At 35.8% G+C, this 4,261-nt stretch overlaps 1 pseudogene; it reads left to right on the forward strand.

Annotated features, from left to right (window-relative positions):
* Positions 1-3,116: 3,116 nt before the first annotated feature.
* On the forward strand, positions 3,117-4,002 carry LOC149150538 (fatty-acid-binding protein 2-like; annotated as a pseudogene).
* Positions 4,003-4,261: the final 259 nt, after the last annotated feature.

Raw genomic sequence — 4,261 nt, forward strand, 5'->3', positions numbered from 1 at the left:
TAATTAGTTGGAGAGGACCATGTATTCTCCCAAGTAAATTTGAGAGTAAATTTTGGGGATGAGAGATGAATATATAAATTGGTAATTAATGGAGAGGGCCATGACTTCTCCCAAGTAAATGTGAGAGTACATTTTGGGAATGTGAGATGAATATATAAATTGGAATAATGAAAGGAGACCATATCATATCCAAGATTCAATTTGAGAAGACAAGTTGGGAATTTGAATAATAGCAATAATGAATTTTATATCAATAAATAAAATTTATAGTTTCCCAAATGAAGGTATTCACCAATATTTCTTAATATTTTAAGGTAATGTAAACATTAATAAAATTTTCATGATAAGATTAAATGTGGCATTACATACACCCCTCCTTCAGAAAACTTCGTCCCAAAGTTAGAGTGAAAAGATACAAGGAGTTTGAAGGCATAAAAAAATAGAGAGAGTTATAGTAGTAGAATTTGATAAGTCAGACAATGACATTACTTCCCATCAAGAGTCTCTAATTGATCTATATCCTCCTACCCATCCTGACCTACTTCCATTCCCACCCTATCCATCCTCTACTGCTATATTTAGAGGCATTGGCTATACCAATCTAACCACTGATAAAACCAACATGGTGGAAGCGTTGACTATATCGACCTAACTTCCCTAGCAGGAAACTGAAAATCATCATCACACGTTTAGGGGATTGTGTCCACCACTGCCCTCCCACGATTCCAAGTTTCGGAGGTTACGCAGTGGGAAATGCCTCCACCCCTCCTCACAACTAGGGTCAATGCCCTAATACAGACCACACTACAGTGCTGGTTGGACTTGTCATCGAATAATCCAGTCAGGTCGTCTTGCCACCTTCCCCATGAGATGTCTTGACCTTCCCTCAATGGAAGAGTATATCTCAGCTATCACATAGTTATTTCCCTCCTGTGGGTTAGCTCTTATTCATGCATTTATATAACAACAAGACATATAATCATCATATTATTAAGTCTAGTATCCATGTGTCAGTCTTGTAGTTCATACTGGAAATAAATCATAAATTCACTAAGTCATTCATTTAAACAAATCATATCCACTTGAGCCTTATATGAACCAAAATAATTCTGATAAGTCACGCACTAGATAATTCATCACTAAGTGAGTCATGCATTTAGGCCATACATCAACCATTTCTATCATCAATATTACGTAATGTTCATAAATAAATAACATGGAACTGCAAAATAGAACCTTAACATAGGTAGCTGTCTAAGTAAAAAATAGGCATCGTAGATGCTCAAAAAGTGACAACCTTGTGAAACCCCTCAACAACAATTAGAGTTGAAACAAGATTCAACTGCCCGTAATGGAAAATAGCATTTGAAAAGGTGGGACCAAAGTAAAAAAAAAAGGACCAAATATTTGGCAAGCAATGGATTGGTGCATTATCAATTCCACTAGAAAGTGCTAATATAAGTTTCATGCATATAAATTCTTTAATACTTTAGTGAATATGATCAGCTCAATCTTAAGTCCACGGATGCTAGGCAATATCTTGACTCGGCCATCTACTATTTTATTCCCTTCTTAGTTTGATTGCTTCTAACTCTACGTAATTTGAATTTTCCACTAACTCTAATTTTTTTTTTCTTTTCTTTTTTCCGGTGATTAAATACACTCAACTCTCGTGTTACCTTAGTCTTTGGACCAATTTTTTTTGGGTAATGGACATACACAATAGTAGAATATTTTCAAAAAGAGAAGAGATAGAAGAAATGGAGGTATTGCTTGTTATAACTCAATATGGAAATTATCAAGACTAGATAATATAAAGAGGAGAGAGACTACCCCGTACAACCACCCTATTTCATTAAGACATGACTAACCCGGTTTAACTTAATATTATTTATAACATGTGACTTTATTAATTAAATGCACTTATCCATAATCTCTCTCTAATATTTGTCTTTCTAATGTATCATCCAAAACTATATCTGAATTGGATCCCATAGAAGTAAATTCACTCTCGAAGTCAAGGAATCTAATTCCAAATGGATCAAATGGAACCATTTCCCCTTTGTGTTGGCTTTGCAATAATTGATCCAGTTATTGATCTGTTTAGTTAACAACCATTCCCATGTTTACTGCATCTTTTTCGGTGACATGCTTTAAGTATTGACTTCTTCCAGGACTTTTGTTCAAGGCAAGTCATCAATTGCCTTTCATTCAAGCTTCAAAATCTATCGAATTTGGACAAATGTCCTTGAAACAAACATGAAGTCCTCATGTTCCATTCAACGTTAGCCCATTACAAATCTCTTGAGATCGAGTCAAATTTATTCTCGCATTGCCTTTGAGCATTAAATTCTAAACAAATTGATCAGATCCAGATCAAGGTCAAATTCCATCATTTAACAATCATTAATGGTTGAGATGTGTGGGAATAATATGTCAAAAATACCTATTCCAAATTGCAGTCTACATATGGAAGCTCAGTTGTTATGAGCAGAGACTTCAATTGAAGTGAAGACTTGAAAATTCTTGTGTACCAGAGACAATTAAAAATTATAGTTCCATTTTTCTCTTCTACAAATATAGAATAGGAAAATTTTGTGGGTGGATTAAGTAGAATGGAAACTACTGCAGGATGCCCATCATTAATAAAATTATGTCATGATAAGAAAATGAGGTAACATGTAGATTAGTTGGCTATTCTTACCAAATCTTGGTCTTTCTGGATATCCATTCATCTCTGTTGCAGAGTCACACACATCATGCAATGGAAGTGATAGATGGCTAGAATTTGGCTTATTCACAGATAGCGTTCTTAATCGTTTTGGGAAATTCGTGTCCCTGGATGCTTGGCTCTTCAAGGGGCTGTGGCATCTGTTGCTCAGGTGACAGGAGGATTTCTTTTCTCGTTGAAGCAGAGGACTTTTGGTCCTGCTGTTACTTCTACAAAATCAGGCTATTCACAAGATTCCAATTATAGAAATTGTCTTTCCCATAATGGACTTAGGAAGACATGTACAAAATCTGATATTGTTAATGGAAATATATCTAAACTATAGGAAAATCCTATGTGTAAAGCAGATACACTCTCTGATGTCCTTGGGAAAATTATGTCAATCATGGGAGGAAACATACAGAATGAATATGAGCTCTCTCCATCATATTCTGCAGTAGCTCTTGCCACTACACTTGTTCCCTCATTTGACGATTCACCTTCCAAGTTATTGCCCATTCTAGTTGAAGATACAAATAAGGAAATTAAGAAAGAAAGGCATGCATTTTGACAATGTTTTTGTGAAGTTCAAGGTCATGAAGAATGGGATAAGCTTTACTTGACTCCGAGGAAAGATGGTTGTGTCAGTGATGGAATAGAGCCTAGGATTGGAATAATATTTCCAACAACTCTTATTAGTCACTATTGTGGAAGAAGCAACACAAGTCTAATTTCCCAGGTGCTTGTTGGTATTGGTTCTCAGTGAAAACAATTGCTAAAGTTAAATCTCTAAAAATATATGCTTTTGGTTTATATGATCACCCTGATTCTGTATGCAAGAAACTAGGTGAAAGGTATTCTAACTTGCTGTTAGAAGAGTTGAAGAATCACCCAGATCTTTTGAAGACCTGCTGAGACATGATTTGCAGATGACAGTTCGACTTGTGGTACACTACAAAGGATTAAAACTTAGTATGGTGCAGAATGCTTTTGAAGGATCGTTGCGGAGACATCTAAGAAAGATTCAAGGAGTGGCAAATGATGATGGAATGATTTCATTTTGTTCATACTTTTCGAAAGATATTTCTCTTTCCCTGGGAACTACTATTGATTTTCATCGTTTGTCAGGAGGGCAATTACAGACTGAGGTTTGTGGCGAGGAACTGGGGACAATCTATAGTCATGACCTATGTAGGGCATTTTTTTATTTGTACGTTGGAGAAGAGCCTGTGTCATTGAAAGCAAAATAGGATATAGGGGAAAATATTGGTCGTGCTCTCCAGAGATGTTGAGGAAATTCAATTCAATAAATTTTTTCCTTCTTTCTTGAGAGATGGATGCTTTTTGTTACTGGAGTTCATTGCAAAAGCAGTGATTACAGGAAGTGCAACTTTGAGAAATGGCTTAAACTAGCAGTCCAATGAAGGTTTCCAACAGCATGTCTTGCACCAGAGATCTTTATTTTCCACACACTTATGATTTGGAGAGGAGATAGTTACATGGCGACTCTCTTCGTCAAAGGGAGTGTATTTTGGGTTATTTGATTTCAAG

This window comes from Pinus tabuliformis, chromosome 9 (assembly GCF_031772625.1).
Source record: "Pinus tabuliformis cultivar Carrire ecotype Pingquan chromosome 9, CPIR1, whole genome shotgun sequence".
NCBI classification, from domain to species: domain Eukaryota; kingdom Viridiplantae; phylum Streptophyta; class Pinopsida; order Pinales; family Pinaceae; genus Pinus; species Pinus tabuliformis.